This window comes from Leptinotarsa decemlineata, unplaced genomic scaffold (assembly GCF_025532065.1).
Source record: "Leptinotarsa decemlineata unplaced genomic scaffold, Ldec_3_MD MMD2_P_RNA_scaffold_12, whole genome shotgun sequence".
NCBI lineage: Eukaryota > Metazoa > Arthropoda > Insecta > Coleoptera > Chrysomelidae > Leptinotarsa > Leptinotarsa decemlineata.
Genome location: NW_027412526.1, coordinates 4,594,583 through 4,619,573, shown reverse-complemented (window position 1 = coordinate 4,619,573; position 24,991 = coordinate 4,594,583). Strand labels below are relative to the sequence as shown.

The 24,991-nt window shown below is 36.0% G+C and overlaps 1 protein-coding gene across 3 annotated transcripts in view; it reads right to left on the bottom strand.

Annotated features, from left to right (window-relative positions):
- The window catches only part of LOC111516433 (probable G-protein coupled receptor No18), a 231,794-nt gene that overhangs the window by 99,325 nt on the left and 107,478 nt on the right, over positions 1 to 24,991 (bottom strand). The gene's annotated exons all lie outside the window — the stretch shown is intronic.

Genomic DNA, 24,991 nt, shown 5'->3' with positions numbered 1-24,991 from the left:
AAATGGGAATGAACACAAATAATCAGATTTGAATAAAGGTGTAGGAATTCGGAGTGTTTCCTGGATCCCAAATAGGAAATAATCTCCCATAGACCTAATTGACCGCGATAAATTCTGTAATGGTTGTTTCAAATTGGTCACAATTGGGTCGACCCAGTTTTAATTGGATTTCGCCGCCAGATTAATAATTAAGAATCGTTTGTGCGAAGAAAAGCATTTATTACTTGAGTTATTTGGATTTGAAAAATGGCGTTAGCATTCAAAACAAATGGAATTGAAATGAAAATATCATTTACTCGGTTGGTTACGCAATTATCATTGAGGCTAGGTGTTCCTCAAGGATACACACAACCTCGTTTATTCTGATACGTTGAAAAACTGCATCTATGGTTTCAATTGTATTCATGTTTTGTTGGGAAAAAATATACAGACTTTATGTGAAAATGCCAAAATGTGAGCTTCAGACCATATGTTTTATACTTTTGTTTTTTGGAAATAGGAAATCGTAATATAAATACAAGTCCAAAAAGGTAAAAATGGTATATAAAACATTGAAATAGTATGAAAATTCTTCTAACAATAAAATACGTTGAAGTAATATACAGGGCTTTTCATGATGAGCGTTATGAGATGAGAATAATGTCAAGATTAGGTTACAGTAATGAAGATTTCTTGAATTTATTATTAATTTATGGTGAATGCAATAGAATTGCGAGTAGAACATGCCGGGTATTTCATGGAAGATATCCACAACTTCCGAAGCCGAATAATAATGTGATAAATCGACTACTAGAAAACTGTAGGTTAAATGGAGCCTTCTGTTCAAAAATCATTCGTAAGAAGACTAAAGTGGATGATGATGATGACAATGGTATAACAGTTTTGGGATACTTTCATGCATTTCCAAATGCTTCTCTGCACGAGACTGAAAGAGAGATAGGTAACCCTACGTGACAATTTGTCGAATTCTTAATAAGCATAAATGGCATCCCTATAAGTTCTACTGTGTCCAACATTTGAAAGAGACTGATTTACCTCGTAGAGTGAAATTCTTTGAATGGTTACTTGTCGAGACTCAAGAGGATGAACATTTCCTTGACAATATCATATGGACAGATGAGGCCAAGTTCACAAAAAATGTAGTTTTCAATAGACACAACAGTCATTATTGGGCGCCAGAAAATCCCCATGTTGTCCGCCAAAGGGGTTTTCAAGAAAGATGGCAATTCAATGTATTTTGTGCCATAAAGAATGAGTCAATTATTTATATCGAGTTTTATGATGATAATTTGAATGCATGAAGATTTACTGAGGAGTGGAATTCAAATGATTTTAAATAATAGACCAGGAAGAGAACGTGTATAGTACCAAATGGATAGTGCTCCACCCCATAATTATCAGTCAGTCAGCGAAGCTTTAACCGAAATCTTCGAAGACAGCTGGATTGGTAATAATGGACTTTTTCGTTGGCCTCCTAGAACACCAGATGGCAATCTATTAGATTATTTCGTGTGGGGTTTCATTAAAAATATGGTTTACTCTACTCCAATAACAACAATGGAAGATATGAAATCGTGAGTTACAACTGCTTTCAATAGTTTGACTCCAGACTTGATTACAAGCGCTACACATGACAATCTTTTGAAGAGATTACATGTTTGTTTAAGTAGAGGTGGAGATGTGTTTGAATATATTCTGAAATACACTGACGATTAAATTAACTCATTAATTTATGGGTTTATTATTTTCAGTTCGTGTTTCAGCGTTAATAAAACTATTGTTTGGAGAGAAGTTTCATTCGATGGTTGAGGAGTACTTTAATAATTATCTTTTCATTGTATTATCTCTGACTAATTGAGAAACATCAAACGAAATCTGTTTTACAAAAATGGGTGATGAACAAGGAAACCATGTCAATTTCCATTTGAAACAGTTTATCTCGAAAACGGTTCAAAATAGAAATAGTATTATCTGAACAAAGTTAATCGAAAATTGGATGTAGACCTCAAACTCAAGAATGTTGAAATATACAGGGTATTCCATTTGAAAAAATTGAGTTCCACTCATTTTTTCATGGGATCAAAGTATCTGCATTTTTTGAAGACCCTGTATGAGGCAAATGAAAATATGACTCGAAGTGAAAATCCTCATAGTATCACTCCACTCTATTTCAAATTTTATCGTTTTAGTGCGAGAGAGTTCAAGATTATCACCATTTATAAAAGTTCATGTTTGGTAAAAAAAATATCGAAATTGATTTATAAATTCTAAACGGTGATAAATAGGTATAGGAAAATAGTATATGAATTTGTTGACAAAGTGGTAATGAATCATAATATAATATTATATACGGGGTGTTCCTCTTGAAAAATCAAAGAAGCCGCTACTTTATAGTAGAAGCGACATCGCCGCTTCGTCTGAAATATTTTAGGCGTGTAGGTCATATTGAGTTATGCATTTTCAGGTTGATCCGTTGAATAGTTTGCCATAAACGGCTAATTAACGCTCATCATGAAAAGCCATATATAAATATAAGAAGCTAAAAAGCTTAAAATAGAAATGTGTTCCTAAGAATATTGTCACATAACACAGAAAAAATCAGGAGTATTCAGAATAGTTAGTGCCATATCACAATTATTCTATAAAAGCAATTATTTTTATTATTAACAAGCTGATATTTCTGTATTCAAACAGGTTTTTCGAAATTGTTGCCGGATATTAAAAATTGAAATTAAGAAGAAGAAGGGAGGTTCATTCAATAGGATAAATGAAATATCTTTCCAGAACAACACACAAATTACCATTTTTGCTATCCAGGGAACGGAAAAGACGGCCGGAGTTAATTCATTAAATTAAAGTCGAAACAACAGTCTTTGCAGTAATCCGGTTTAATATTCATGGAATTTTTACTTCGTGTTTCAGAATCGTTCTCATCATTAAGTCAGTTAGGATGTAACTTCCGCGTAAAAAAATAAATAACAACGGAAAACCGCAACTTTTGTTGTGTTCTGCTGAACAATGAGCGAACAGAATTCATTTCGTCCGTTGTTACCAAATTTTCTCGGGATAATCCAGGTATTGTTTTTTATCTTGTGGAAAACTGATATTCGCAAACTTTTTCATAAAGGCATAAAACTCATAATTGAATGTTGGCAACTACTCATTTAAGTGAAGTTTGACGTGGTATTACAGAGTGTACAAGGTGATTAGAGCCAGAAAAACGATGTTTATCGTGATTTTAGTAAAGTCTTTAGCCCTTTTACGGATTTTTTTTGTGAGGACGAGACACAAGCACCACAAGAGAATCCTTAAGGCTCTTCAAGAGCCGTGCCTGTGAGAAAGTAGATTCACGTTGGACTCAAATCGATGGAGATTAATAATATAGCCAATATAAATTGGGATAAGCAGGTGGCTTTTACAGTGTGTAAAAGCCAAATAAAATAAATTCATTATTTTGGTTACTATATATATTTCAACAAAATCCGGTAACACGGCAAATTTAAATTTTAATTTGACATACTTAATTCTCCATTCAAAAATGTTATCGCTTTCCAATTTATTGTAAAGATTAAAATAAGATGGTCACCAAAATTAAATAAAATAATAATTGTATCATTGTATCTCTCACATTATATCATTGTGTTACATAAAATATTGGCTGGATAAGAAACTACTGACGGTGAATATTGACAAAACGCATTACCTACTATTCTGTTGTAATGCAGCTGGAGCACCTCTGATCGACCAATTGACAATAAAAACTGATACTTTTTTCCACATCTTTCCTGAAAAGGAAATAAAATACCTAGGAATAATTCTAAACACCCATTTGGAATGGGACCTCCATATTATATATACCGTCAATAAATTGAGGACCATTCTATTCAAATTTAGGAAACCTAAAGAACTCCTACCTCTAAAATATCTCTTAACTTAATACTACTCGTTTGTGGAAAGTCATATCCGCCATGGAATAGTAGTTTGGGGAGGAGCATTAAATAGTCATATTTCTCAAATTGAAATTATGCAAAGGCGTTTTCTTAAATTAATATTCTCTAAAAATGGTAGGTATCCCTCTGATGAATTATACATCGAAACTCGTCTGTTAGACATACGACAGTTGTATTTTTTATGCTCCAGCACTAAATATCATACAAATAGACATACGGCATCGCTTCTTTCACATCAGTATCACTGATGTGAAGAGCTAAAGAGCCAAAGAGATCAGTATACTACACCCCTAATGGTCAGGGTCGTTACACAAAGATCATTTACTTACTTTGCGCCTAAACTCTACAACCGAATTCCTGAAAGTATGAAATCTATCTCAAATATCAATCAATCGCTTCAAAAAAAGAATTGAAAAAGCACATTCTTCAAAGTCAGAGACTTGAACTTCTACGTTTATTTGAGTAGATGGAAAAAAACCATACGTACCTTTGCTATATTGTCCACTTACAATTCTGTAATTCAGTGTATATATGGGCACTATCGTTTTGCAAATATATATCAAATCCATTTTTATCAACATGTTTTTATATATTATTACTAGTACGCGTGTTTTAAAATTATGATTTTATACTCAACTGTCAATTTAGTTTTTTTGTTTGTATGATTTTTTATTCAAATAATATTATATGTCAAAACTGACAACTTTTTATATTTATACTTATATTTGTGATTTTATATTATCTAATGTGTCTTTGATTTCATAAATTAAGTAGTTTATTTTCATATGAAAATCCCCTTTATATATAATTCATTCTCACATTTTGATATTTATCATATATTCATTTTTTTTTCATCTGGATTTCCCTTTCACGACATACAAGCAACATCTGATGATTCTGGGGTTTCTACAATGTTTGTTCAACTGTATGTATTACTCTAGTTATTTCTTTTTGTGATTTCAATCTGAATAAACATTATTATTATTATTTTTTTTCACCGTAGTGTGCGCTGGTCAGGCCCTATCCTCCGAAGCCCCGATACATTGGGGAGGGCGCGCCAGCATTATCAACCAATGACCACTCCCCTCACCGTGGGGTAAGTGATCATTGTGTCTGAGAATCATGTGCCCTGAGCAAACGCAGTGAGCCAAGAATGACAGCCTTCTGCATCTGTGCGGCTAAGATTTATGCCTTAGTGCGGCAAGCCGGTATGATTTTAAGATTCGAGAGTAGAGAGGACATAATTCTACCAAGAACTCCAATAATCAAAACAACCATCTTGACAAAGTGATCTGGATAGAGTCTGTGGAGTTCGAAGAGAAAATCTCGATATTTTATCCGTTTTTCCTCCTCTTTTCTGACGATATTCGTCTCGCCAGGAGCTGAAAACTCCACGACAAATATCGTTTTGGTCTGGTGGTCGAGAAGGAATAATAATAATAATATTATTATTATTATTATTATTATTATCTGTACTTATTTTCCATGGTGAATAAATTGTTATCATTATTATTATTATTAATTCGAGATGAAGTTAGAATCTACGGCGTAAAATAGATCCACAAATGTTCCCACTTTTTCCCAATCACCAGGAATGCAGCACTCTTCTTGACGCACGTTTCAGCAACCAAGTGGAGGTAAAACAACTTCATCTCGCTAAGAAGACAACTTGGTTTGTCTGAAACTTGCGTCGAGAAGAGTATTGCATTTCTGGTGAATTGGAAAAGTTCATGTTTTTGGATTATCATCATTATAAGTCGTATGTATTCAAGTAGATTAATTTTTTTTGACAACAAAACTTCCATATGTTTTTATGAAATTTTCGTCTGTTCGTCCAAAATTGAATAACACCATGTGACAGTTCATCAGATTCACAGTCAATCAATCCATTATATAGGCACAATGGAAAACACTGAACGATTGGATTTGTGAATGAAATCATCCTGACGAATCCACCAAATGGTATCACAACAAAGTTAACCTCATTGTTATACGTTTTACGTGTGGTTTCGCAGTTGTTTCATAATAAAAATCGGTGATGCGAATCCAATAACGGAGATTCTGTTAATTTCGGTTGTTTACGAGGTGTGAAGTGAAATATACAGTCTGGCACTATAATTATTTACACAATTGAAACAAACAGGAAACCATTCGAAAAAGCCTCACTAAAAAGTATACTTATTCGAAAAGCTATTTTTTTTCGGGGAAGAAGTCAAAATTCAGCTTTCAACTTGGGTTAGACTAGAAGTTTTTCTGAGTAGCTTTTGGGTTTGTTAGAGACACTTTCTGTGCAGGCCCAAGTCACGACGCAAAATTCGCCAAAATGTGATCTGCGGAAGGCCGAGCTCTTGTGAGCGACGCGGAATTGTGTGCCTTGATTTTCCTGCACACTCTCACATACAGCGGCAATGTTTTCGACAGATCTTGCATTTCGTTGACGTACGAGTGTTGGTCGTTTGTTTACTGAGCCAGAGGACTCAAATTCATCCACCACACTGCGAATATTCCTCTTGGCAGGACGACTAGGGCTACCACGAAAGCAGATGGTTCAATTGCAATAACAGCCACAGAAAAAGCAAATCTCAGAGTTGAACAATTTGCGTCCCACTCCACAGTGGATTTTCTGGGAAAGGCGCCACCCACTATTCCAACGAGTTTTGAAACAGCTCAATATCAACAAGGCATTTGGTCCTGTACCCGGCATCATACTTAAAAAGTGCGTAAATGAACTTGCACCAGTATTTTGCAGACTTTTCAACCTGTTTCACAAGAAAGGGGTTTTTTCTTCTCGTTGGAAGATTTCTCGAGTTCAGCCTATTCTCAAAAATGGCAAGATATAGACCAGTCACTCTGTTATCAGTGATATCAAAAATCATGGAGAATGCCGTGAACCAGCATATTCTTTACTATTTGAAAGGCTTCAACATAAATATGGATTTCGAGTAAGAACAGGGATCTCCAAACTACGGCCCGCGGGCCAAATCCGGCCCGCCAGTGTCATCAATCCGGCCCGCGACAGCCAATGATTTACTGTCATCAATCTGGACCGCGACAGCCAATGATTACCTAATTGTTGTTGTTGAAGAAGAAAACATAGAATGATAATCACTCGGTTTTATTTACTTGCAAGGTAAAACTTAACGACAGAAATGATGACAAAGAAAACTTAACTCAAGTATCTAAGTTTAAGCATATTAATAACTAACAAATAATTGGAATGAATCACAGTAAAACAAAAGCACTAATGAGATTTATGTAATTGTGTTCCGAAAAGATAAATGTCTCTGCATTAGATATAATAATGTCAGGTCAGACAATTCCACTTTCTGTTTCGATAAGTTTATTGGGGGTTGAAATGGAGACAAATATGTCTTGGTACAATCATGTCACTGGAATTGCAAAGGCTGCTCCTCAAAAACTTGGAACCCTGTTCAGAACCAGAAGACTGTACACACCTCAGTAACTTTTGATGCTTTATAAACCGCAGAGCAGACCTTCTTTGGAGTATTGTTCCCATGTATAGAGCTCTGCCCCTGAGTGTACCCCGAAGCTGCTGGATTCCATTCAGAAAAGAGCCATTTGCGTGATTGGAGAAGCAAACATCATTTGTAACCTTGATAGTCTGGAATATCGAAGAAAGGTTGAAGATTTGTCTCTCTTTTATAGATACTGTGACTGATACTGGACAGTGGCTGCTCATCGTTTTGAAGTTCAACTCAGTACATCTAGAACTTCACTGTTAGACAGAGACTAGGGAGAAGGAGGGTAGGGTGGCTTTCAGTTGGGTTAGTTGAAGTAGATAAACTCGGAGACTTGGGGTGGTGACTTGGGGTGGACGATGTTAGAGTTTGACTTGGGCTAGGCCATTTGTGGTGGACGAAGTTGGGGTGGACTAGATTGGGTTGGACTAGTTTAGGTTGGTGACTTGTTGGGCTAGGCCAGTGTTCCTCAAACTTTTCGAATTCACGGCTCCCTTATGTTTTTAAAGGTTATCGCGGCGTCCGGAACGCAAAGACTACACTGGATATTTAATTAATGAAAGTGATAGGTGGCTGTCTGACCGGATTACATTTTGCAATTACCGATATTATCGTATTATCGGTGCCTATGCGAATCGCTACTTTCGCATAGGCACCGGTCTTAAAGCGTCTTAAATTTTTTTCTGTAGTGCTTGTGTTTTGTTCTTGAAGAAAAACCGTAGAATGGGCGGAGCGCGCGGTACGTGGCCCAAACATAACAATCATTTTGATAAAACCATTTTATTATTCGCGCGTTTTGTTGAAAGCTATATTCGTCCAGGGTGATTTAGAAAAATAGATTGAATAAATAGCAACTAATTTGACAGATTTATCTCCAACAAGATGGCCGTTATCAATTGTCAAAGTTCGAAAGTCTCTGTTGAAGACCCTATACTTTGTTGAGCCGTAGTGTCATTGAAGGATTCATTGAAAAAACCCAGCCTGATTATCAACCAAAATAACCTATTATGAGTTACCTTATGGGAATAAACATTCGTAGATATAGAAGAAATCGCGTTTCCTTGCAACGTTTCTACATCGAATCATAAACAATGAAAGTGCCTTCATAAATGATAATTATATTTCTCTATCCTCATTCCAACTCCACTAGTATCCCATTGCAGATTAATACTGCGGAAAATTAAGTGTTAGTTTCAATAGTATCACATGGGTCTTGCATACTAAAAGGCAATCTGATTAAGAGCTTAACGTGGAGAGCTGGTTTATAGTCTAGCTCTTGAAGATTTATTTGGTGAAATGCACTGCTTATTGATTGCAAAGCTGGGAGGAATAGGAATTGATATGTATCTTTGCACGTGTGGATAGTACAAATTGTTTCGACACCGGTAGGGTAATATCCATCGAAATTAACTTTGTGTGAGGGTTGAATCTAAATCAACGATGCTATCAATATTATTCCCTAATCGAAACTTTCTTTGAAGAATGTAAACTCGTTGTTTCTCCATCCCCTATAGAAAGTACACTCTTCTTCCCTTTACATCAGGGAGGAAAGTCATATCTCCTCTCTCTTTCTTTCGAGTATGTTGTAAGGAACTTGTGAATCTATTATATTCGAATTGTTTCTGTAATTTCGAGAAAAACCTGTATATCCTGTGTTCTGGAAAATACAAACATGAATGTTAGGGACTAAGTTTATGTCTGAACTAGGTGGGTCTATTAGACTCTCCACCGCAACCGTAAGGATTTCTTGTGGCTCACACCTATTCACACTCGACCAAATAAACCCAGCTATTTAACGAAGTCGATTAGTTTGTATGGTGAGTGTTCTTTCAGGTCAGATGGTTGGAGTACGGCTCTGCCGAACATTATGTTGAACGGTTTCATTGAAAAATGTACTGAAAACTGAAAAATAATTCAAAGGAAGCTAGGTAGCAGTCATCACACCACTCGCCTCAGCAATCTACAGTATTGATTATATAAAAAAATATTGAAATATTGAATATTGAAATATTCACATTCACAGGTTACGCTACGAACAACGATTTTATTATTTTTTCATCTGATACAAACTGTAGATTGCTGAAGCGAGTGTGATGACTGTTACCCAGGCCTTTCCGAATTATTTTTCAGTTTTCAGTACATTTTCCAATAAAACAGTTCAACATAAAACAATTTTTTACTTATTTTTTCAACAGTCTATCGAATGAAATGAATACCGCAAGATCTCCGACTGTTTGTGAGTGTAAACTTAAGGAACTCCCAGTCAGAAAATGGTTTTTAATATTGGAATAATATCGAAATACTTCACAGTTAATACCAGTTATCGATGTAATTGTTTCCTATCGTTCCTGTTGAGTATCAATTAAAGTGGACTGTATTTCCTGTGACGTGACTTTGAATGATGTCCTTTTGCGTAACTTTGATGAATAGAAAGAGCAAATATTTTGAATTGAACCGACCTGTGCTTGCCTCATTTTTTTCTCGCACTCCCGATAGTTTTTGATGAAATATCGTATACAGGGGGTGTGCGAAGTAGTCACAAATAGAGGCAAGCACAGTAATATCGCGTTCTGAATATTAAATTGAATACGAAAAGGATGCTTTCAGAAAACACAAAATTAAAAACAGCTCTATTGTTTCGTTCCGTTTAAGGACATTAAAAATTGTAACATTGACTTATCGATAGTTGAAAGGATTGACCAATATTTGATTTTTTTGAATTTCATTTTCTACCTAAACTCATTGATAGATGAAACTTTCAAGATGGCGACTGGGCGTCTTCTGGGAAAAAAATTAAATGGAAAGGGGGGGTCTTGTGATACATCATTTTGAAGCTCCTGGCGAATACTTCACAAGCCTAGAATATGAAGTCAATATCTTAACCTACTACTAAATGGCGGAACATTTAATAATTTCCTGAAGACTGTACGTTAAAAAATACAAATGAAATAGCGAAAGTACATGAATGGCGTTATCAGTGGACTGTAATTTCAATTGTAATTAATTTCAATACGAGAGCATCATAGTTACCTGTTAGTTGGAGTTTTCCTCTTGGATAAGCTGCTCTGGGTTTTTTTCAGGAGCTCCTTGGAACGTCCAGCTAACTTAACTGTTGATGCATATACTCGTTCACACAACATTCACAAAAGGGATAAATAGCGGTATATCGAGGAGATAGCGAACGAACTGATTATATCGTTTTCAAAACGGTTGCGATTCAAATTCAAAATCATTAACAACACTAAATCTTCTTTCTGGTTAAGTCATAAAAAAACCATAAACAAATAACTCTGAATGCTTGGTCTCGCGATAAAGACATCGAACTGGAAATTGAAATGTTGCCGGTTTTCCGAACAAAGACAAACACATTGAAATCGATTTTTCTAGAAATATTCCATACGCAATATGCAGGAAAAATTTACGTTTCGGCAGGAATATTGGGAAACCATATTGTAGGACTTCTATTTATTGATCAAAATTTAACTGTATTTGAATATGCTGGAAACTTCTGTTAACCGTCTCATCACTGAAATCATCGAAGTGAATCCTAATGAATTCGATATGGATAATGTATTCCAACAAGATGGAACACCACCACGTTACTCCAGACAAGTGAGAAACTATTTGGATACTACTTTTCCTGGACGTTGAATTGGCCCTCGAGGTCCTACAGAATGGCCAGCCCGCTCGCCAGATTTGACACTTTTGAATTTTCGTTATGGGGCTATATGAAGTAGAAGGTGTACGAAACTGAACTTGCTCCAATATTGGATATACGGCAGAGAATAATGAATATTTGTAAATATATTGACGTTGCTGTGTTTGAAAACTTTCAGCGTGAAATATCGGATAAAATGTTCATATGTTAAAAAGTTTGAGGCAACCATTTCGAGCATCTTCTGAACTGACCTCGTGCTCATTATCTTATATTACTTAGTTAAATGTCAATGTAATTCAAGTTCCGTCATTTTGTAGTTGAGTTTCATCTGTCAATTTCACTTCAAAATGAAGTATTCATGTATTAATTTCAATTTTTCAAGTTGACCCGTTCAAAAAATAAAAGGAGAGGATATTAAAGAAATGCACGGTATGAAGCACTAATTAGGTAGAATTACGTTGGAGGAAGTTATTCTATAGTGAAACATGTATTGTCATGTTGTTTTAATACACCCTGTACCTTCCTTTTCGAGTAATGACTAATCACTAACTATTTCACAGGTTGAGAAATTGTTTTCCAATTCTAATTCTCTGCACGTGGCAGGTAGAACAAATTGTTCTGACATCCGTGGGGTTAATTTGATATAGGTTGACTGGGAAACGTTTTTGGAATTCCTTCGGATGCTGGATATTTCCGGGCACGGAAGTAGATTGGATTAGATTTCATTAGATTGTAAGTGGGTCGTTAGGGTAATTGGGTGTCCCTCATCATCTCTGAGGAGCCGACGTTGAGAGCGAATTAAAGTTCCATTGCAGTTCACTGCTTGGTTCTTAGAAGGCGGATAGCCCATTTATAAGGAATATTGCAAACAAAATTTGAAAATATTTCAGTTGTATCAAGTCCTGTATCAACTCCTGTCGCGCACACACAAAGCATGTCACAATTTTTTTTCAAATTGATCATCCTATATGCTGAGCAGATTTCAACAAAGTATGAAACATATGGTCTGAAGCATATGGTTTGGGAGCTACAAATTATTTTTGTTGAAAACGAGCCACATTGAATACCTTTTGATACAATTATTTGCAGGAAAAATGAAAAAAAACAGGTCAACTATCATACAGGAGGCCACGTTTTGAAATATCATTTCTAGAGAAATATGGAAGTAATAAATCAGAAAAAGACATTTTTTTATTAATTTGTGAATCATAATCTGATGACTAGACAAAGAAGAAAAAAGTTTTTTCTGGTAAATATTCAAAAACGTTTTCACCAACTTCCATACAATGATACAAATGAGCCTCCATTGCCGCCCTCAAATGGTTGAGAATCTCGGTAGTTATTTCATTGCAATGCCTCATGATATTCTCTCTCAAATCTTCTAAAATTATTGATTCTATCTCATACACTTCAGACTTCAAATATGCCCATAGAAAGAAATTATAGGAGTGAGATCCAGAGACCTTGGAGGCCATTCTGTAGGACCTTTTTGTAGGACTATTCATCCCTCCATTCAAACTAAACGTACATTCATGCAAAAAATAAATTTTATACAAGGAATTCTGATGCAAGTTGATCCGTTTAGTCAGACTTTCACAAAACTCGATACATCTATTGAAATCATCTTCGTTCAATTCATGAACTAGTCTTATCTTATATGGATAAAATGTGTTCATTGTTCCAAAAGTTATTCAGTTTAGCTCGTTTTCCACTCAAATAATTTGTAGCTCCCGAACCAGTTGATATAAACCTCCCGGAACCAAAGGAATTTTCAGGTTACTGTTTGTGAAGGTGTTCTGCTTGTTTGCTAGCAGAATCAGGAGCAAATATAACGGATATTGAGAAACACGGAGGATGGAAGTCTACAACTGTGGTATTTCTTATTAAAAGGCCATATCTGAGAGAATAATACCAACAGGTAGCTCCAGCGTTACAGCATCATTCTCTTCACTTTAAGTTGAAAGTTAATGCTTAACTCAAACACCTGTTCCTGCAGCTGCAGAACAGCTAACGTAACCTATTATAATATTCATGCAGTCAGTGTTCAATGTGATTTTGGCGTTGACTTTGGTCATTATCACGCCTTGGTCAAAGACCAAACGAACTGGTTTGAGTTTGACATTGTATGGATTTACTGGAGCCTCTGGAGCCCTACATTTTGTTTTATGGGAGAGAGGACATTGACAGATCAATATCTTCAGATGATGTGGTGCTGCAGGTTTTTCCGGGGTTTCCTGCAGCTGAAAAAGCAAATGCGCCAATTGATTTTTATTGTTGTTTTATAATTTTGGAATTATTATATAAACTTTTTAGTTATAAAAAAAATTGAAAATGTCACTTTCAATGACAGTTGTACAAAAATAGATTATACCATTGTCGATTGGGGCATTATACCAAATTCATTGACAATTTGGGAATCTTCCAATCAGCAGTTATTTTTTTCCACTTTGATTAATCTAGTTTAAGAAAGAGGCAAGAATTTAAAGAACAAAACATGTCTATCAGCTTTATTCTGAATCCTGTCCTCTTCCGGTAACGTGTCGCTGAAAAATCGCGGACAAGTGAAGCGGATGGCGTATTGAATTCTTTATTGGCGAAGTCACTACGGAAGAACTGAAGTGTCTCGAGAGAATGGTTGAGAGGCGGTTCCGCCCCCTTGGGGCGAATAGAGTTTCCTTCATCATGAAAGCGGAACTCGAGTCACCTGAAATGAAACACATGGGACTGCGTTTAGGTTCATGAAAATGAATGAGTGGCCGATAGAGAAATGATAAATAATTGTAAATTGTGAGTTGGAATGTTTTTGAATCAGTCGCTTATGAATCGGCGAGGTGTCTTGAGTGACTAGGGAGAACGTTAATATAACCACCTTCGGATTCACGTAAAGCAAAGCTTCGAGTATGTTCAAACAGTAATTAATTGAAGAAAGAGATTGATTTGAATACAAACCTGACGAAAAGATGATCCCTTGAAAATCAACTGACTTGTAACATAGATCTGTTTGAAAAAACTGTTTTTCGTTGATCATAACACTAAGAACAAAAAATCATTTGAAAACTATAAAACTTGATATTTTGACATCGAAATAATGAACCAAAATTCAATTGAATCGCTTTAATATATATAGACCAACAAAGATTCTCGATCAACTGCATCAATCTTTCTCAAACCGAAGAAATGCACGATAATAATTTAGACATAAAAGTTCTGTTGAAAAATGAGGTGTATGTGCAAATTTTGCGCGCTGAGTACGTTCGATAAGCGTTTCTTCATTTTCTTCAAGTTGGTACACTTGTTTCGAAAATATGTTCATACTGGGTGATTTTTTGAGCGGTATAGGATTTGATTTTCAAAACATCACAAAAAATTTGAAAAATTTGATGAAATTTTTAGTGTAATCGATAGAACGATCAATATAATTTAATGTTTGAAGATGATTTAATGCAAATGTTGTCCGCGCCTCCGCTTCAGATGGCCTATGCGCAAGGTCCCATTTTGGCACACTCTCTCTAACATATTGACCGGTATTTCACGTATAAATGCTTCAATATTGGCTCCCAGTGCGTCAGTCATTACTGGTTTATCCCTGTAGACATGAACCTCAACATGACCTCACAAGCAATAATCCAAAGGCGTTAAATCACACGATCTAGGCGGCCAATTGACGAGCCCCAAACGTGAGATGAACTGTTCACCGAAAGCGGCTCTTAATTGGGCCATTGTTTCGCGTGCCGTATGGCATGTGGCACCGTCTTGTTGAAACCACATGTCAGGCATGTCCAATTCTTCCATTTCGGGCAACAAAAATTCGTCAATCATCACACGGTAGGGCTCGCCATCCACAGTAACGTTCCGGCCATTGTCGTCTTTGAAGAAGTACAGCCCGATGACGCCACCGACCCATAATCCACTCCAAACAATGACTTTTTCTGAATGCATCGGTAGTTATTGCAATGATTGTGACTGGTTTTAACTCCAGATGTGGCAATTTTGCTTGTTAACGTAGCCATTCAACCAGAAATCAGCCTCGTCGCTGAACACAATTTTTCGATAAAAATGTGGATCTTCCTCAAACTTTGCCAGCTCTCATTCACCAAATGTTAGACGTTGTGGGAAATCGTGTGGCTTCAATTCTTGCACCAGTTGTATCTTATGAGGTTTTACACCCAAATCCTTTCGCAAAATCTTCCACGTAGGTAACAGAGGCCCAATTACTGCGAACGGCGGCGAATCGACATTTCACGGTCGTCACGATCACTGGCGAATACAGCCGCAATATTTTTTTTTTGGTTCTCAATCTACGTATGCGTGTTGGTGGTTTAATGTCCAATAATGTAAACTGGATTCGAAATTCAGTCACACGCTTTCGAATAGCTTCGTCAGAAGGCCGATGAAACTGCCCATGAAAGGAATGAAGTGAACGAAGCACTTTCTTCATCGAGCATGAATTTTGATAATGAAATTCAATAATTTGCAAGCGTTGTTCATTCGTAAGTCGATTCATGGTTAAATTAGAGAACACTCATTAGTTTCAGCCGTTTAACATGTTTAGTTTGATTGTTTGGAGGTGATTGACAATGTTTCATGATGAATTTCATTAGTTCGGACTTCCATTGCCTGATATTATCTAAAGGAGGAAGAAGGGAAAAGGAGGGATCATCGCTAACACCGCATCACAGTAAGCTCCCTCACTTGTATGGTCTACCCAAAATCCACAAGAAGGACATTCCGGTCAAACCGATCATCAGCTCAAGAGATTCGGCTACTCAAAACTTGAATAGAACTGGCCGATACTTGATGAAAATCCATATTAAAAAACCAATCAATACAGTTTATTGGAAGATTTTCACAATAAGGGTTTTACAAAAACCACGACACGTGTTTTGTTATGCAATAGCTTTTTCAAGAATTACTGAGAGTTACTTCTAAATTACACCATTATATACTATAACCTAGTAACTATTCGTCTACCCAAATAATATATTTACCTGAAAAAATTTACCTGAAAAAGTCAGGTATCAATACATTTTTCAAAAGTCCCCCTGTAAATATACCTAAATATATTTACCTGCAAATGAACAGATTCAATAATGGTGAATTATTCAAGTTTGATCGTTCGTAAGATGTTGAGAGTTTTTGAATTTGTTTATTTCCATACTCTCCAACAGGTTAAGTTTCGAACCTTTCTTCTGGAAATGGAGGGGTTTGTATTCATGGTTGAACTTATGTCCCTCTGAGATTAAGTGACTGGCATATGTGGAATTAATTTTTCCATTCTGAAAACTATATTTGTGTTCCTTTATCGGGTTTTGATCGTTCTTCCAGTTTGACCTATATAAAACATCGGACATGACTCACACGGTGATTTATTTTAATTTATTATAATTTTGAAAGCAGTCTTTACACCTTTGCTGTGCAGAAAATCTGGAATATTTGTAGTGGGTTGGCCTAAGTAGGTTAAGCTTCTATAACTTTCATCCTCTTCTTTTTGAATTGGGTAAACTTCTTCCAAAGCTTGACTGTATAACTTTTTTGATAATAAAGAATGTATCAGACCACTACCATAATCATTGTTGACGGCTATTTGCTTTATTATATTCAGTTCTTTATTGAAATTCGCTTCTGACAAGGGTACATTCATCAGTCTATGAATCATACTGTTAAGAGCTGCTACCTTATACTGACATGGGTGAGTGGACGAATTATGAATGATAATATCTGTATGTGCCGGTTTACGATAAATTGAAAAATCATGTTTGTTGTTAACTTTTGTTATTGTCAAGTCTAAAAAATTTATAGATCCGTCCTGTTCCATCTCTACTGTGAATGTGACAGAAGGGTGGAGAGAATTGATGAACTTCAAAAAGTTTGTCAACTGTCTGTTCGTTCCTGTGAAACATAACAGGATATCATCCACATATCTATACCAATCTTATTGACTCGCCTGAGTTGATAGCAATGATGTTCTTTCATGTACCCCAGAGAAACACAAGGAATAAATATTTATTAGCTACTTCCACATATAACACCAATGTGGGAAGAAACTCTCCAATAAATAGAATTACAGACTCATTCAAGATATACTGTTCCAATTTGGACGTTTTCTCCATGTCCTTACAAATGTATAGAAGTAACATAAGGAAAATATTCAATTTTTAATCATTTATGTTTTAGATTAAGCATTTAGATCATTTACCTGTTGAACGCCAGTTTAGTTATCACAATCTGTATTTTAGTGGATACTTGTTTGGGTTCTTTTACCTGTATGTGTCCCGAATTTAGAATAAATAAATAAATAAAATACAGGAAACTTCTTACCAGTGGTTTACTGTGTATTGTTCTCTACAAATCGTCCATAAAAAACTATGCCAGAATAGGACTAAGTGGGTTTCCCATTATGAGACCTTAGCAAGATGAGTAAAACTTTTCATTGAATTGGAAGTAATTCTTTGAGAAACACACCGTAAGCAAGTCTAATATTTCTATTTTCACTACTGGATTGACAGAGTTTTTGTCCAATATACTCCTCACCAAAGTAATCGTTTCATTCGGAGGGATACTGGAAAACAGATTCTTCACATCGAATGAAATCATATGCAGCAGACAATGTGGCTCCTTGTCGTTATAATCTATATGCACTTTCACATCACAGCGGGACTACTTACAACGAGCATTACACAGCATATTGCAGACACCCATATGGTGGCACGTGGCATGAATAAAACGATTCACACATGTTTCCAATTTCGCCAAAATCACTTGTGAGCAATGAGGCATTTGTTCTCTTTTATGAACAGGAAGGAACGAAACAGCACCTTTGATGTGACTTTTTTTTCTTCTTTCCTTTTTTTTTAATCTTAGTTCTTTGAATTGACTTTTATTTCATGATTGTTCCAAATTTTATTATTTATTGTAATATTCAAAAGCTTTCCACGGAAAAAGTGAAAGCCAAAAAAATAAAATTTGGCATTATCGGGAGTGTAATATCAGTTTCGACGTGGAAACCCTTTACACCAACGTTCTGGTCGAAGAAGTACTCCAAATCATATAGACAAGGCTATTCGAAAACGGGTATCTGGAGGATAGAAAAAATTTACCTGTTGAAGTATTTATGGAATTACTGCTATGCTATGTATGAAACTATTATTTCCAACTGAACGACGAATTCTTTACACGAGCTAAGGAACTGCCAATAAGGTCGTCACTTCCACCAGTTATAGCCAACATATATATGGAGCGGTTTGGAACTCTGGTCATTGAAGAAGCCCACAAGAAACCTCGTGTCTGGTTGAGATACGTTGACGACACCTTCATAATATGGAACCATGGAAATACTGAACTAGACGCCATCTTGAAACACATCAACAGCGTAAGACCCTCACTTTCATAAGGAAGAAGGAAGTCAATACTCTATTAGACCGTGCTTTCGGGCTCTGTAATACGAAGGAAGGTCTCGAGAAGGAACTAGACATCGTCAACACTGATCTTCAACGAAATGGCTGCTGCAAGCGTTGGTGGAACAGACTCTATCTAAAAGACAGCAGGAGCCTCACAAGGAAGAGAAGCCGTCACAACCAGTGCTTGCGCTTCCCTACATCAGAGGATCATCGGAAAGGATAAGAAAAATTAGGTCCAAGTAGAACATCAGAACCTATTTCAGATCCGGAAACACTATCCGTAGCAGCCTCACGAAAACCAGGCCACCAAACGCGGACTGCGATTTCAAGAATTGCATATACCGGATCCCTGTGAATGCGGAAAATCGTTTATCGATGAAACTAAGAGGCCATTGAATGTTCGCATTGCCGAACACAAGAAAGCGAGGGGAAACCAGCAACTCAATAATAACAGATGATGATGATGATGGAAAGAGTGGCACATTATATTATGGCATATAGTTCTCTTGTAGGAATAGGGCTACATCGTGGAAGTTTCATTTGAATAGAGATGTTAGGACCAATGATATCTGCTCCCACTCCCTCATCTGTATTTGAAGCGTCAGTATACAGTTAAATAGGGTTTTGATATTGTGCTAATAGAAATTGGAAGTGGTTTTTTCATGGGTGATGGAGTGTTTGTCGAAGATGGAAATACCTCTGTGACATTCAGGTTGGCTGATGATCCATGGAGAAAAAATACTCTGTTGGATGGGAAGGACGATAAGTTTCGCCGAGATCCCTTGAAGCCATGTTCATTCTTTCGTGTAGGGGTTTCTGATCTAGGCCTGTTTCCATATGAGGCGCTTGGTTTGTCGAAGATTGAAATACCTCTGTGACATTTAGGTTGGCTTATGGTCCATGGAGGAAAAATACTCTGTTGGATGGGAAAGACGATAAGTTTCGCCGAGATCCCTTGAAGCCATGTTCATTCTTTCGTGTAGGGGTTTCTGATCTAGGCCTGTTTCCATATGAGGCGCTTGGTTTGTCGAAGATGGAAATACCTCTGTGACATTTAGGTTGGCTTATGGTCCATGGAGGAGAAATACTCTGTTGGATGGGAAAGACGATAAGTTTCGCCGAGATCCCTTGAAGCCATGTTCATTCTTTCGGGTAGGGGTTTCGCTGATCTAGGCCTGTTTCTATATGAGGCGCCTGGTTTGGTTGAGCTGGGTGCAAATTTTTGTGCCTTCAATCCCATTTTTTGGCCTGATTTGACCAGATAATTAGGTATATGGAAAACGTGTTTTATCGATAACAACTGAAGTTGTCGACATTTCGAAAGCAGTATTATGAGCGTTCCAAACTGATTTATCAACGAGAAAAATACATAAACCGTATTTCAATCAGACCCGTTCATTATAAAGCTTATATATCCCTCATACGAGAGTATTAATGCAATCTGTCACCGCTGAACAATGCATATCGGGTAATAAATATATAGCAAACACGATATTTTACAAAAATAAATCTACAAAAACAACTGCAAGCAGCAAAATAAATATGTTCGAAACCTACCTGCTGGAACACATTCAATTTGCAACGAGATATTCCATTATGGCTAGGTAATGGAAACTGAAAAATCGTAAAAAGCTTTCAGGAGTGGCAACATAAATCACTTTTATGTGTTATTAGACTGTTGGTTCCCTTTAATTGAATGAAAATTTATCAGTAAACATTCCGAAGGAAATAGGCAAAAATGGAAAAATAAATTGGCCAATTTAGCTCAATGGAAACAAAAAAGGCTCTCAATGGAAATTATTATAGAGGTGTACAGCTAATTTGGGAAAGTTTTTTCTTCTACGAGTTTAGTAGTGCTGAATGGAGGATAATGACCAGGGTATGATGTTGAACCTGGATTTGCGGTTGAGTTGATAAGATCATGAAGAGCATTCAAAAAATCAATTGTTGCCCCCATATTCAAAAAAGGAAACCCGCTAATAATCAGCAACTATAGGCCAATATCACTAATATCAATTCGAATTGAAGGGGTTATATTTTTAGGAGTGATTAATTTTTGGAAAAAAAGTCTTCGGCTTTCTACTACTCCATCTCGATACAAAAAAAATCAGGGAATCTTCCAAAGAAAAGAAGGAAGTAATCAATTTGAAAATAAGTAATTCTATACATGGATGTGTAGATCAAGCAAAGAAGTAACTTTCAGACACAAACTGAAAGAAAGTCCTCCTGAAACAGCCACTTCATATAAACATTGACTCACCCGAAAGAAAGAAAATTATTTCGAAAAAAATACTCCTATATGAACACCGAATTATACAGGAGATACTTTTCTTTACTCAGTTTGTATTTCAAACATTCGTTGTGGAATAAGATCAGATATCATTCACATGAGTTCTACTTTGAATGAATGGTAAAAAATTGCACTCACATGGAACACTGTCATCCTCTTTGGTATACATCGATGTTTCGCCGTAAGACACTTGCCCTAAGGCTCTTCAGTACCGAATTGGATAACATTATAGAAAATACACACAATGTCATCGATGACATCAGCAGATCAAGCTTATTCAGTGACATTAAAAATCGTAGTTCATGGAAAAATTGTGTGTATTTTCTATAATGCTTTCCAATTTGGTACTGAAGTGCCTTAGGGCAAGTGTCTTACGGCGAAACATCGATGTATACCAGTGAGGATGTCAGTGTTCCATGTAAGTGCAATTTGTTACCATTCATTTGAAGTAAAACTCATGTGAATGATATCTGATCTTATTTCACAACGAATGTTTGAAATTCAAACTGAGTAAAGAAAAGTATCTTCTGTATAATTCAGTGTTCATAAAGAAGTATTTGTTTCGAAAGAATTTTTTTCTTTCTTGTAATTCAATGTTTATATGAAAGTAGCTGTTTCAGGAGGACTTTCTTTCAGTTCGTGTCTGAAAGTTACTTCTTTGCATGATCTACAAATTCATGTATAGTGTTACTTATTTTCAAATTGATTACTTCCTTCCTTTCTTTGGATGCAATAGCTGCCCTGACAGGGAAAATTAATGATCATATAGATAACAAACGACCTGCATTGTGTGGACATAGCCAAGGCCCTTGATACTGTTGATCGTGTCCAGCTGAAGGCACTGGAGAGTTCGGGTATACGAGGAAAAACTTTACTACTTCTCAGAAATTATTTGGTTGGTAGAAAACAAATGGTTGGAATAAATAATACTATCAGCTCACAAAAAGAAATTATCTATGGTATACCACAGGGAACTGTGATTGGACCCATGCTCTTCGCAATATATATTAACAGCCCACTAACTATGGTAATAGATGGTTCAATTTACAGTTTTGCTGATGACACGGCCATACTTTACACCGACGGAAATTGGAGTAGTTTGAAAACCAGAGTTGAAAATAAAATGAAACATTGAAAGATTGGTTCGATCACAAGTCACTCACGATTAACTTTGGAAAAACCAAGTTCCTGCCGTTCGTAAGCTACGAAAGTCATTTGCCAAACTATGATAACCTAATACTGAATGATCACGATAAGAACATGGCAATTTCATGAGTGGACCAAATTAAATACCTAGGAGTTAGAATAGATTCTCATCTTAGGTGGAACGAACATATTACCCAAATCTCGAAATCGCTAAGATGCATACTACATAAATTTATATACTTAAAATCTATCCTCGATATCAAGCACCTTGAAATAATATAGTATGCCTCAGTACAATCTCGACTCCAGTGTGCTATAGTGAGCTGGGGTGGTATTTTAGATTCCCACCTTAAGAAAGTTGAAGTACTACAGAGAAAAATACTCAAAATTATGTACCACAAAAAAAGACTTTTCTTCTGATCAAATCTTCATTTATTCGAAGCTACTCGATATCATACAAATATACATGTACAACTCAATCTTGTGTATCTACAAAAACAAAATGACACTTCGACCAATTAGACACGATTATAATTCCCGTGTGTTATATTTATGTTCATAATTATCTATTATACACTTATAACTCTTTTATATATACAGTACGCTATATTACAAATAATTGTATTGTTTCTCAATTCAGCCCATTAGTTATGCAGTTTTAGTGGATTTTTCTGTCTTTGTTTGTACTGCATTTTTCAATGTCACTGTTTCAAATTATTGTAATATTTAATGTATTTATGTATAAATAAAGCAATTATTATTGTTATTACTCATAACCAAATGAATTTCTGCCTAAGTGTCTTTTTGGTAGTACAAAACGTCAGGTTGATTTCAATATTGTGACTTTTTTAGTGCTTGTGAAAAAAATTGTTATACAAATTTTATGTACCCCCCTTTAAGAGGCTGTATCTTAAAAAAGGATGCTCCAATAAAGTTTTTTTATATGAAAGATCCTATCTTTTTTTCGATGAGGAATAACCTCTTTGAATGTTTTACACTTATTTAGTTACACCCTGTATATTCGAACACGGAGAAAATTAATATCCATCTAATATTCTCTCATGTTATTTAAGAAATAATCCGAAAACCTTCGACCGGCAGTCATATATATTTGGGTCATATTAAAGGCTAATATTCAATTCCGGATAAAAACCGTTTCCCTTTGAACTAATTAGAAAGTTCAGTGTTCTCGGATTACTGACATTTCGCTGTTGTTTTCAGCACTGCTAATTCTCCTGTTCCATTATGCTCTTTCGGAAGTTATAGTCGAGGAATTTATCCTTATTTCGTACCAGACATGTGGGTCCACTTACCAAAAAGAATTTATGTATGAAATGTAAATGTATTTCAAAAAAGAATGATAACTTATGATACATCATTGAAAAAGTAAAATCTGGTTCTATTCAAAACAGAAAGGTTTCAATGTAGCGCCCATAATAAAAAATATAGTTGATAATGGTAGCCGGAAGACGAAACGTTGGATAGCAAATGTGAAAATACCCGGAATTTCGAATCCTTCGGAAAATGAAGCCAGAAAAAAATAAAAACCATTTTCCGAAATTTCTGTTTTTCCGGATATACTCGGAAATTCAGAACTTTCTCAACAGCATATTGTTAAACCAGGTAAATTCTCAACTTTGTCCCAATTCAACAATCTACTTATCTCTCATAGTTTACGAGATCCCAATGGTGAGGATCGAATTTGAAACACCCTGTATAGCTTATTGAAATAATATTTTTAGTTATCAGGTACCCGACTAGTAGATGAGGCAACATTTTAAAATCAATTCTGGGACAATTGAGATGCATGTACCTAGAAGAGGTATCTATGGTATAAATAAGGATAACATTTTAAGTATGTTTAGTTTGATCTTCCTCTTGAAGATGATCACTTGGTAATCGAAACACGTGTCGAGGTGTTAAAATAATGGTTTGGTGTTGAGATAAAACTTCAATAATATTCATACTCGATACTGTTGAGTTGTAGTAATTTTTTCAACCAACATCAATACCTACGTTTTTTCCAGTGTATAATCATTTTCATGTTTCCATTCGTAGTTGATATTCCCTCTTTCTCCCTTCAAAACTCGTTTGATATTTCAATAAGGAATTCTGAGTGAATTTTGATTCAAAGTACAATAATATTCATGGCTCACAAGAAGTTACAACATGAATTATTCACGATACTCGTTATAAAACACCTCCGTTACAACAGGAAAATGAAATTTCTTCCGTATACAAGTTACATACTTGAAATTTTCATCATCTTAATGTGCTAATGACATTGAAAAGCCTAATTTGCATGGGATCTGCGTTTCTCCGGATTCGATGTATCGAAAATTCTGACTCAGATTTTGTCACATCAAATATACAGTGTGTATCAGTTTCCATAGAACCATTTCTGGATTTTCATATCTTTCAACTTTGGAGAAATGATGGATATGCCAAAATACTACGTTCTGGTATACTAGAACCAAATATACACGGCGGCAAATCTAGATGTGCCTTTGGAATGAGCGAACGATAAAGAGAGATGGTAACTGTCCACAACCAACTTTTATCAGGATGTATAGTCGGGAAAAGAATTTTGGCTTGAATAAATTTGGCAAGTGTTAACCAGTTGGAAAAAGGAACCCCAATTCTTTCTTTGGTGTGGGTGGAAAATAATTTAAAGATGATGAGTGATAAAAGATACCGTACATCTCGGCATCACCAGGAGAACGACGTATTGAAACGAGCTTTGGTGTCAGTGGATGTTCCTGCAATTCTGGAACCCTTAGGTACCAGTCGAGATGACGGTAAACGACCAAATGGTATCTCATACCATGCAAATACGGTAAACCTGTGGTATGGGACTTCTCTTGCGTTGACACGGTCGCGGCTTCCCATCTAGCCAAAAGTTCGAAGTCTGCTGGAACTGCAGCATTGTCTGGCGAAAAATTGAAACCAAGATTTTGGTAGCAACTATCTGTTCCATCCAGTAGCGGTTGAAACTTTTGGTATTTATGGCCTGGAGTCTCTGTTATTCGTTCATGAACTCGGAAGGAGAATAGATTACCGTTCTACATCTC